General features: G+C 43.7%; 1 protein-coding gene across 2 annotated transcripts in view; it reads right to left on the bottom strand.

Annotated features, from left to right (window-relative positions):
• The window catches only part of CYFIP1 (cytoplasmic FMR1 interacting protein 1), a 75,816-nt gene extending 66,931 nt beyond the window's left edge, over window positions 1–8,885 (bottom strand). The window contains exon 1 of one of the 2 annotated variants that reach the window (XM_010394187.4): window positions 8,733–8,885. The gene's annotated coding sequence lies outside the window, so the exon portion shown is untranslated. The remainder of the gene's footprint in view (window positions 1–8,732) is intronic. The other variant, XM_010394186.4, reaches the window with a different exon arrangement.
• Window positions 8,886–12,645: the final 3,760 nt, after the last annotated feature.

The following is a 12,645-nucleotide window of genomic DNA, read 5'->3' as shown; positions in this document are numbered from 1 at the left end:
CCCATCCCTTCCATCTCTTTACACAAGCAATGCCTGTGGTACAACTTTGCAAACAAGGTTCAAGCGCCCAGCGATACACTGGTCTTATCACCTGGAAAACTGAATTCTGGGCAGTATCAGTAAGCAACAGCAGCACTATTAATGCAACCTAAAAGCCACACTTCTGGGAGCCAGTACTGTTCCTCCCACAGGATAATCAAGGTGAGAAGGACACCACTGCTAAGGATGCTGTCATGCAGCTGAAATAGCTTGCTGGCACATTGACCACTGGGACTCAGAGGACAATTGGTTATGCTTGTCAAGTAACTTCCCTTTCAATATCCTGGATGAATTCAAGCACTTTCCTATAAAAGGAAGGTCTGACACTCTACTATCATCACAGCAGGTTATGAATGGGGGAGTCTCAGCTCTTTGGATGAAGCCTAGATCAAGACTGGTGAGTCATGGCAGTCCAGAATTGCCTTTCCCGATGCCTGCCGCCAGGTGTATGTCTACTAGTGACTCCTTTTTACAGCATCAGTAAGAAAACTCTCCCACAACTAGGGAACACAGTGCAACCCTAGCACTCCTGTACCATAGCATTAGGCTGGAGTCATTGTATTTTTCCTGCCAAGGCACCACAAGAGTGAATTTATCTTTTCCTGCCATGTTAGAAGCCAGCAGGAGCACATGGACAAGCACATACTAATTCTACAGCAGCAGCAGCTGCAGTAGATGATGATGCAGCAAGTAACAACCAGGTATTTCGAACGGCAGCCTGGCCAGTACTACGCATCTGTAGCATCATCCCACATCTTGAAGCTTTGGAAGAGAGATACAACTTCCTGATGTTAAAATATAGGGTGAAATGCTATCCCTCTGTAGGAAGCTCAAGCAGAGGATGCACACACTCCAATGAAAAACTAATTCTGCTCATTCCACTTATTTTGAGAATCCATTGCAATGGCATAGGAGAAGCCTAAGCCTCTAAAATTTGCTCCAAAAGCATCCCACTCAGATGAACAAGGAGGGAGGGCTTGTCTTTGTATTTTGTCCTGTAACATGCAACCCTCTCTGCAATAGCACTTGTGCTACAAGAATTCACAGAGGTATTTTGCTTGGTTTGTTTTATCTGTGAACCTAAGTCTGAAGTCCAAGATATGTCACAAATGTAAAATAAAAAAAAAAACTGCTGTTGGTGGGGCTAGATGGCTGAGAGGGTTTGCATTGATTTACTAATTAATTCTCACAGAACTGAGTTAGTTTTGAGTGAACTAACTAACATAGCGAATGAACCCCCTTCTGCAATATTTGGCCTCTCTTCAAACTGCAATGAAGTTAAGAGATTTAAGCATTGTTACATTCTAGGTTAGGAGTGCTGAGATCTGTCTTGCTACACTTACTTGCCTTACCCTTTTAATACTCTCTGGTATTACACCTTTGAGTTGCACCATTTCACCTTCTTGACCAACTCCCTCCCCTTCTCTTTTTTGTGTTCTTTTCTTCTTACCCAGTTCACTCCTCTGCACCCCTTTTTAATCTTCTCAGTTTGCTGCCATTTTTGCATTCTGCTGATGCTGCTCTCTCCTGCAGCTGTTCTCAACAAGTACTTCTTCTGCACTTCTGTTCCTGATCCTGCTGCTGCATGGGTGGTAGGAAGCAATGCCGCACAGCAGTGCTCTGGATGAGACTGAAGTCTAGCACAGAAGCTAAGCACTGAAGCACAGCACCTAGAGCATGTTCAGCAGTCATGAAAAGCTCTCTCACTTCTTACAAAGCTAACACTCTCACTGTGAACATCCTGCAAAGAATGAGAAAGGGAGCGGCAAGAGCAATAAGCACCCCAGAAAGCAGAAAGGAAAGCAAGTTCACATGAAATTAACGTGGCATAGCTCAGGATGAAGTCTTCCATCACAGATTGCTCACACCTGCTCAGCGTGGGTTTCCTTGGCTGCCCTTTGTGTCTAATAAAGAGAGTGCTGGTACTTTAATCAAAAAGGGCACACCTGTGTGCATGGGCTGAAAGGAGCTGGGGATGGGGGACTGAGCACCCCAGTGAAGGGAGGACTGTCACGTTACAGTTAAAAGAGATGAGCCACAAAGATGGAGAGACAGACGAGTCTGGAGCCTTCAGATTTCCTTCTAAGCAACAACACAACCCCTCAGCCTTAGACAAACTGTTTATTTAGAATAATGGAATGGCTTTGGTTGAAAGGGACCTTAAAGACCAACCCCTCTGCCATGGGCAGGAGCACCGTCCACTAGAGGAGATTGCTCAAAGCCCCATCCAACCTGGTCTTGAACACTTTCAGGGATGAGGTCCCCACAGCTTCCCTGGGCAACCTGTTCCAGTGCCTTACCACCCTTCACAGTCAAGAATTTCTTCCACATCTTTCAGCTAAATTTCGTCTCTCTCAGTTTGAACCCATTGCTCCTTGTCCTATCACTACAGTTCCTGATAAAGCATGTAAATTCTGTACTTTCATTTCACAACACTGGAGAGAAATAAAGAAAAACAACATTGTTTTCTCAAGGGAGGGGAGGACAGCACTCTCTTCCTTAGCCCAGTTACAGAGATGGTTGCTCCAGGGTCAGTCTTACAGCTTCTCAGAGGAGTCCGCCTGGCAACACAGCTGCCTGTGGGAAGGACACACCCACCACACCACTGCTGGGGGCAGCTGTCCAGGCAGGGGCAGCCCCCCAGGTCTCCCATCCACAGTGTGCCTCTGCATTTTGTATCCAGCTCCATCTTACAGCACATGTCCCCCAATGACACCACAGGCATTAATTACATCCAGTGCGTTTTTTCAATGCAAGCCTGCAGCTGAAGATCTGGCTTCAGTGTTGCCTTACTTAGAGTTTAAAAATTGAACAAAGGCTTCAGTAAAAATGACTCCAAAACAGAGGCTGTCTGCTGTCATTCCTACTCCTTCTCTATACGTGTAAGTACTTGGTAAATCAACAATACAATACTCTCCACTTTCAGTTAAAAAAAGTTACACAGCTTCATCTGAAAAATAAGTTGGAAGACATTTTAGGCAAATTTGTATTATCCCTGCTTACAATAGCTTTTTATTTAATATCTAAATCAGTACGATAGAATGTACAATTTTGCAAAATTACAGTATGTATAAAGAAAACAAAAACCAAACCAACAGGCTTCAGAAGCTGTTAAAAAAAAATCTACCATGTGCACTTCTGTGAGAAGAGGATGAATCAGACAAGAAGTAAGTCATGCTTTAATAGTTCTATTAAAGAAACTAAGGAAATACTACAGGACAGGGTAGAAGAGAATCATCTGTAATATTTTATACAAGAAAATATGCAGTTTCAGTGAAAATTCATCCAAAGCTTTACTTCAGATATCACCTGACAAGCACTCACATCTATCTTGAGCCATGTGTCATGACAGTTTGCCTGAACTTCACACTCAAAATGTATAATTCAATGTACTCTCCTTATTGATTTTATATCACTGAATCAACTTAAAATAATTAGAACTATACTGAAAGAAGGCTATAAACAGCTTCAGGTCAACAGCATTTTTATTTCCTGACAACAAAGTGTTCATGTCCCTATCAGAATTAAAGTATTTTAAAATGGAGTACAGCACTAATATTTTTATCTAAACCCTGGAAACAAATTTCTTGTATAGGTGTAGTGCATAAAGCAAGCATCTCCAAAAGCACCTTGTGTCAGTTGCACAGCTGCAATCATTACTTAGCATGTCAGCTCTTGAGACTCATCTCCTAACATTGGTTTAAAACCAGAGTACTGGTTTTTAAATCTATTTGTTTCTAAAACCAAAAGCACCATTTAATTGTCGTTCTTTTACTTTAGAATACAGTAATTCATAAGAACATTACTGAGACTCAACCCTGCTAATCATTTGCAGAGAGTCATCTAGTAAGCATAAGTCTATACACTGCCTGAATTCTTAAGATGCCTTTCAGTGGAGGGAGGGGAGAGGGAATGGCATTTTCTACCTCCAAATGAGCAATTATTGGCTTTAAAAAGTTGATTTGTCACTCTATTACCTCCTGACCAACACTGCTGGAAAGCAGACCTGCAAAAACCAGCCATGTGAAAGGCTTGCTGAAAGACAGACTGTTAAACTGAGAAAAGCTCCCAGTATCTGGTTCAAGCAAAGAGAAATCATACAAGTTCACCCCACAAATAACTGCTTTGTAAGCTAGCAGCACTCACAAACCAGGAAAAGGAGGGCACCACAGCCTGCTGCCCTGGCATTTACCTCTGATGAAAGCAAGAACACAAGTGCACACATGTTACCTGATTACGTGAAATAAGAAAAGCTTTAGTAAAGTTAACAGGTAAAACCTCCCCTCTTGAGGAGGGCACTCACTTTAAGCTCTGCCTATGCCAGAGCACCTGTCCTGGCAACACACAGAGAACAACCACCCAGTTAAAGAATACCATGTTCACTTGTACTTCTCTGTAGTCATTGAGAAGAGTGTAACAGGGACTTCACACATGACTAGGAGGACTGCAAATCTACAGCACACCACAGCTGGCTAAATCCCTCACAGGGCGTGCCCAGCAGGCAGCTAATTTAGCAATGAAGGGATTTCCACCCCGAGAGTTCTCCCTGAGCTCACCAGGCCATCAGACTGATGCCCTGCTGGGGTCCCTGCCAGCAGGAGCAGAGGTCTGGCAGAAGGAAACAGCTACAGAAAATGTGGGGAAGGGATAGAGCAGCAGGACACGAGTGCTGCTCCTCAGGGGCAGGGACCACCACCATCTCCCAGCTGGGAAGGCTTGGGGAGATGGGCTCCCTCTCCAACACCCCAAGCCAGATCTGTGCTCGACTCAGCTGCCCACAACCTTAAATCACCTCTCCCACAATGGTGTTTCTGCAGAAAGGCTACACAACTATAAATTCACTTGCCGTTTGCTGATGGTCTGCCTAAGGGAAAGGGGGTTTCTTCTGAGATGGCAAATGCCTGATGATTATTTGTGCCATACCAACCTTTACCACAACTCTACTTTTTACAGTGTAAGTCCAAGATAGCCACTTCTCCCCAAAAACACTGAACTGTGCAAATACAGGATTTTCTTCACAAATACATACATTTGTGAGTGCACATATATTTACAGACATAATAGAGGTAGACAGTAAACAGTACATACTGACACAGAGAAAATCTTTTAAGTCTTATGAAGAAAACAAGCTTTAGGATTTTTGCCAGCGTGTTTACAAGAGATAAGGAGCTACCCGAAAGATCTTATAACTGCCAAGAGATAGAAAGATTAACTGCTATTTTGCAGTCTCTGTCTTCTTGTAGCAAGTCTCATCAATGCATCATACATTAATTTTACCACCAGAAAAGCAGTGATGTGGATTAATGGAATTACGCTTTAACAAAGCAAATCAATACGCACTCTGTTATCGGTATTACACAGCAAAGTGTGCCCCCGAGCCCTACTAATGTCGGCTTCTAAGGGCAGATGTGCAGTAAAGAAGAATCCTGAACTGACGTATGTAGCATAAAATATAAAGCACCATTACCAAGCTCCCAGGGAGTTTTTGCAGGTATACAGTCATATTTCGCAACGTTGAAATGTCCTTCTTTCATGTTACTGTCTCAGTTCTACATAAAAGCTAAGACAATGACAGGTGGCTTTTATTTGTTGTCTGTTCAAAAAACAATGTAGCCAAAAAGTATCAGGATACCCTTCAAGAGTAAGGTCTGCCAGAAGCCACTTGTAACAAGGTATATGTTCTACCGATCAAAAAAATTACAAATCTGTTACATTTACTACTCCCTCTTTGCCTTCATCCCTGAGAACACGCCGGCAGGGAAGATGAAGACTGCTTTAAATGAATCACATTCCCACGCACATGGATGGATCCACTTCACTGGCCACTTGCTCCTGGGTTGTGCCAAGCTTCTGCAGCATCCCTAGGTAAACAAGCACTTAACTTGGTTCAAGCACAATTGCTTGTTAAGTTGGGGCTTGCCATAGAAGCTGCAGTTATTTTAAAATGTATAAACAGTGGAAATTCACAAGCTCACACAGTCACTGGTTTGAGAGCAGTGAAGTCAATCGCACAGCTGACTTCCGACTCACCAGGGTAAAACGTGCTGCCCAGCATTCAGTTTACTTTACTTGTTGGTACAGCAAAGGAACCACCTGAAGAACTTGCCCCAAGAACACAGGGCAAAAACTATGCAAATGAAAAACGTAAAATGAAATGCACTTGATATGCACATAAATAGGCATGGAAATTATATTAAAATTATTTTTTTCTTGTACAGCATTGCAAGCAATTCTAGCAGCTTTCAGGCCAGGGGATGAATCCAACTGTTTCCACAAAAAAGAGCTTTGTGGGGATTTTTTTGTTCCATCTTTTTGGTTCCAACCACTCTGAATTTTCCACCTCAACCTGAATATCTCGGAAATCTTTGAGAAACAAATTTTAAAATAAAAATCAGACTGTACTGACAAGAGAGTTACAACAAGATTTTAAAACCTACCCTTGGGAACATAATACCTTCCAAGGCAATTCTCTCCCAGAATGAATAAACAAAGCACTATCCAAAATTTAAGGAGTATATCTGACAAACATCTAATGCAGAACAAAAAGCTGGAACAGATATCTGGTAATTACTTAATTACACTATAAAGTCAGCATAATGGACCAAAAGAATCTGTTGGTTTAAGCCCAGGGGACAATTGACCATTTCCATCTAAGGCAAACTGAAGAAACAAGAATTTTGCTAATGAATGCTTTGAATATTACAGGTACATCGCTAAAGGACTATGAGGTTTTTTTATGAGTCACATATTCAGAAGTTAAAAACTGAAAAACCTGCATTGTTTGTGGAACATTCCCTTTCTTATAACATAGTTTGTTGTTTTTTGGGGATTTTTTAACAGCTCAGATAATTTGGCTCCATTTAAGTTTAAATGCTGTGATATCTACTAAGGGAGAAATTTTAAATTAGCAGAGCTGAACATATTTCAAACACCACTCCACTCTCCACATCAGGACCTTCAAAAGAAACTGACAAACCAAGACCTGCAAACAAAACAAAGTCTTTCCCATCTTCAAACAGGGATGTTGGGGGGGTGGGAGTATTTGAGTGTTTTTCTAAGACTCTGAGAGGTTTATTCTCAGAATAAATAAATTAGCTGTGACAACCAAAGCACATCAGAGATTTTTCCATCAAGTACACAGTCCCTATCAAAAAAAGAAAGAAAAATCATTCTTTGCTGCTACAAAGAATGACTGATGTACACTTTTAGAGGGCAAGCCAAGCAAGCTTTGATGATACTGGGGTTAAGCCTTCCCAGTGCTGTACAGACTTCCTCCAAATTCCTCCTCCTCCCTCCTGGCAGCTACAGAGACAACTGGCTGCCTACACCAGCCAGACTTCACAGACGAGTTGCCTAGGAAAGCTTAAAGAGCCTTTCACATTAGAACAGGAAAAACTCTGTGTTTACAAAAGTAAAAAAGTTTTTTAAAGGTAGAAGTGGGACTTAAAGGAAGTCAAGAATCAGAACTTAAGTAAGGAGCAGCAATGCTTTTTCTATCACATAGCTCAGATGTTCTCTGAGCATAAAACCGTTTAAGTACAATCAATAAAAACATAATTCAGAGATTGCAGAATTGCATTACAGTATTATTAGAAATTCAATTTTGAGAAAAACACTACTCAACAACACTGCATATGTACATGTTTGGTAAGCTTATTATAAAAAAGTTATGCCAAATAAGTAACTGGAATGTAATAAGGACTGGAGTCGCTCATTAGTCTAAGCTTTCCATTTCCCACAGTTTACAAAGAAGCCTGGTATGACCTTCTAATTAAGAAGAAATTCCTCCAGCTAGCTTTCCTCCTCCTCCAATACATGCTCTCCAGCCAGCACTTCAGGCAGACTGGCTACATCCCACAAAGACAACTTCCTCCCAACAGCCTTCCTGGCACAAACAACCATTTACATGTCTAAATGTTACTCCAACCTGCCATCAAACAGCTCAGGAATAAAAATCAAGGCAATGAGAGCCTACTGAAAGGCAAAAACGATTAGCAGAGATGATGATGAACTACAGGAATACTCAGAAAGATGAAGTGCATCTCTGTCTTCACCTTTGCTCATTAGAGGGGAGGGATGGGGTAGCAGACCAACCGTCTGGGGATTTTCAAGCTTATAGTGCTGCTGTCATTACAGAATAGTTATTTTAACTGGATAATTCTCAGGTTCCTCATGAGGAAGTTATTCCACGTCGTTAGACAGACACGATAGATCACCTCCTTCCTCTGAAGTGGGGTATGAACCTGCATAGAGCTTTTTTTACTTTTATTTTTTCCCCATCTAACCCGCTCCAGGACAGCCTAGGAGGCAGAACTCTGACCACCCGAGTGCTGCAGACACACTGGCCACGCATAAGAGAGAACAAGCTAAACCCTACACCCAGAAATAAAAACCAGAAGTGGCTTATAGGTAACCACCGCTGAGGGACCCTGACCCGCCCGAGGCCACGGCCGCCTGCCCGCCGCGCCCCGGGGCACCGCCCGAGCAGCGGGACCCCCGCGGGGCCGCCGGCACCTCCCAGCTCCGGGGAGCGCCAGGTACCGCGCGGGGGGATAAACAGACCCCAGATAAGCGTACGGGGCTCGCAGTTACCAGCGAGAGGGGCGCGGCGCCGCCCGGCCCCACAGATGAAGCGCCCAAACGCAGGGGAGGGGGCGAAGGCAGCCGGGCGGGTCCCGGGAAGCGCTGCTCACCCGCTCTCCGCCGGCTCCCGGGAACGGCGCTGCCCGGCGGCGGGAGGAGCCCGTCTGTCTGTCCGCCCGCCTGGGGCCTCCGCTCGGCCCGGCCGCTCCGCTCCTGGGCCGCGCCCGGCAGGGAGTTTCCTGTCTGACTCACTTCAGCCGGGAGTTGCGCAGGGAAACACCCTTCCTGCCGCTCCAGCTCCTCCTCCTCCCGCCTCATCCCAAACCTGCCTCCCCTTCCCGCCCCCGGCAGGCTCCGGCCCCGGCTCCTCCTCCTCCTGGGGAGCCGGGAGTAGTCCCGGAGCTGCTGCAGGCAACGGGGCTGTGTCCCGGACTGGCCCTTTGCTTTTAATGAAAGCGACTTTTTCTATGCCCTAGACACGGGGCAGTCTGTCTCTCGGAACACAAATCTACGCGCAGGACGACCGTGCCCACTGGTACAAACCAGAGATAACGCCATCCGGTGCCCGCCCCAGCACCACCGCAAAGAAAACCAGCGCCCCAGGGGCACGGGGGGTCGGCAGTAACAGGTCAGTGGCGGGGTTTCCCACTTCATAATCGTGGTAGCATGGCGAGGGAAAGACACCAACCGTAAGGATGAAAAACCTAACCTTAAAAAAAATCAAAGGAGATCGCGCAGGACCCCTTTAAACATCCTGCGGAGGGTGCTCAGGCCTGTGGTGTTTGTATCCGAAATAACCACACTTCATTAAAATCAAAACCATAAAAAACAGTTTTTTGCTGTTTGACAACCTCCCACTTTCACTTTTCTGTAAACGACACCAAACATATGGACTTTCTAATTTTAAAGTTTTCTTACTTTTTCCATGCAGTGTTCTCCTGTTTAAAGTTCAGCTTTACTTCTTATTTGTTCAAGATTCCATCTGATGAACTTGACACTGCACCACAAAATCAAACTGCCTGTTCTTTTTCACTCAAGTTTGTCAAGATTGCTCTTTCCAGCCGCTATTTTATGGCAGAGAGAATCCACAAACTACTCTGTGTAGTGAATAGTCACCTGAGAGCATGGGAACTTCCAGTTTTTCATCAAAGCCTATTTGCTTGTATTTGTCCACTTTAAGTTGCATCCAACATTTTATTTACTCTTGAAAACCCTCTAATTATCATCAAACTGCACACTATTGCCATAGCAAGCACTTTTAAGTCTCTGTTTTCAACAGCTGTTTAGGGGACACTGTGCTATTAATGATTTTTGTGCTGAGAACAGAATAATTAGGGCTTTACTTCCACTATTGGTTGTTGGGTTTTTCCCCAAAAAAGTTTGTACTGCCTCAAGTTTCTTTAAATAACCTTTTCATAATAGCATCTACACGAAAGCCTTTGAAAAGTGGGGATAAGGTCCTAGACCCCCAGTTTTCATTATTTCAAGTATGATCTAATCCAATTATTCCACCCTTTCCATATCATCAAGAATTTCCACAGCTTGTGGAGAAGTTATGCATCATTGCAAAATGTTATCATCATCATTTCACCATATCACAGACACATCTTCATAGCCATGGTTTTTTCCTAGTACTGCAATATAGTCTTTTCTATGAAACAGTTTTCTAGGTCATGGCTGCTATTCATCTCTGTCTGTATATATTCATAAGAATTTTGAGTACATATACCAAATGAATTCATTTCAACCATCACAGCTCCTTAACCCAGCTCAAGCAGAAGTGTAACATACAACCAGAGCTGAATGCCTTTGTTTCTGAACTGACACCTGATTGTCTCCAGTGCAATCCATCCTATGCCCTTTTCTGCAAACTCTGCTTGGGACAATGAGCTTGATTAAGTAAATTACTCACCTCTGTAAAGCAGGATTTGTTTTGTTTCCTTGTCCTGAGCAAGTGCAAATTCAGAACAGCCTTGTCTTAATGCAACCACTCAGCCTACATCAGCAATGGGGCATCTGGTACCGGGCCACAATAGAGCAGCAAGGACAGCGAAGTCGAACGCTCCCCATGAGATCTGATCAACAGCCGCTTGCCCCCAGATGGGCAATATTTCATAGTCTGCCAGTCTGTCCCAAGCAAGACCACCACTGTGGCTCCCCTACTTGCTGAAAGCCAGCTGGTGCCAGGAGCAGCTGCTTTGTATGAAAGCAAGACACTGCCAACTGGCACCATCCCATCCAGGAAACAACAGCTAGTCCTAAGGATTGGCTGATGCCCCAGATCTTGCTATCTCCATCTAAATACTGAGTGGGCAAAGGACCTGCTTCCCCATTGCTGGGGCAATCTGCTTTTTATTAGCATTCCTATACACCAGTTTATAACAACCCATAAGGTCATACAAAAGAGTAGATGATGGTACACAGCTACTCAAGATTTGTGTTGCTTTTCCTATAATTTGATAGAGGAATTAGAGGAGAATCACATTTTACCATCTGAATGTCTATGGTGTCACGTAACGTGGCATGCCTATTGGAACCATTTAAATGAGCCCACCATCATTCCAGATGCCTGATTCAATTCTGTAATGCCCCCACAACTCCCTGTTTTTTCCACTTCAGTGGAACTGAAGTAGCGCAATGACAGTACTTGATTAAAGACGTTCAGCAGGTCCCCTCTTCTTCCCCTGCTTCTCCCTCTGCTGTATTTGCCCTTCTCAGTTATCCCTGCCACACTGAACACAGGCCTTCTAGGTGTAGCTAAAGATACATGTATCTACATATTCCCAAACAAGTCACTGATACCATAGCCAGCGGAAGTTAGGTGTGCTTTTTATCAGGCTAGACTTAGGGCAGTTTGAGATCCTTTCTTGAGTGGAATTTATTTTAACCTGATTTTAACCCATGCCTGTGAACAATCTGTAGGAAGATTTGTAACACTAACATATCATGCTCCTGGCAATTTATGTACCCTGCACCTAAACCACACAAGTATCAGATAATATGGTAGTAACAAGCTTAATGCAGTGGTCTGAAGACTAGATAAAGCCTTTGTTCAAGGCACTATGCTACAGGACAGCCATAGGTCTACTTCCTGAATTCCAGCTAATTTCACTTTATTTTCATTTTCCTTCTTTGGGCTTTTCTTTTCCAGGAGCCCACAGATTACACAGAAGAGTTCCATTCCACAGCAGCCAGAGAACTTCAACAGGAATCTTGTGGTTCTACCACTGGGTGTCCGCTATGTCTAAGATGGTGATGTTACTCTCTGGTTTTGCAGATATTTTGGTGTTTAAGCTTAACAACATATCTAGCTATTTATTTATTTTTCTTACCTGCTGAGTTCAGAGATTTTTCATCCTCCGAAACAAGGTAACACAGGAAACTGTCATGACCTGACACAGAAAGGTATTTACAAAATCATGATACGCAATGGTCCCAATGACCTCAAGAACAGGACATCATACAAGAAAATACATAATTGTCTATAAATCAGTTTAAAAATTAAATCCAACATCTGGCAACATATCAGCCACCTGTCCATACTCTAAAGAACTCTAAAGAAAGTAAGATTTTTCACACCAGAAGTCAGCCCAGACTTGGTGTCATGCATGGCAAAAGGTTTAAAGCTCAGCAAGGTTACAAAAATATTATATGCTTCCACACTACATACAGTAACCCATTGTTTCAGCTCTCAGGAGATAGGCACCTGTGCAGAGGGCACAGCACCTGGGAGAGCTGAAGCAAGAGAGACCAAGCATAAAGCAGAATTGCAGAGGCCTCAATGAGCAAAGTGAGAACCTGACCCCACAGCAAGAAGCCTACACCAGCTACCTAAACACATAACTCCTATCAGTAGCCCTCCATTTCACAAGGCCTTACACAAATGCAGTGATCTGGTCACCCATAGCTACCTTTAACTCCAGGGAAAGCCAGATTCCTACCCCCAAGTGCCCATGTCCTGCCAAGAGCACAGCTGACAACAGCAGGTGTGCTGCATATTCATAAATACTAATTAGCACATGA

The sequence above is a fragment of the Corvus cornix genome, chromosome 1 (genome assembly GCF_000738735.6).
Source record: "Corvus cornix cornix isolate S_Up_H32 chromosome 1, ASM73873v5, whole genome shotgun sequence".
In the NCBI taxonomy this organism is placed as follows: Eukaryota; Metazoa; Chordata; class Aves; order Passeriformes; family Corvidae; genus Corvus; species Corvus cornix.
The sequence above is the reverse complement of the archived record's forward strand: the minus strand, read 5'-3'. Positions and strand labels throughout refer to the sequence as shown.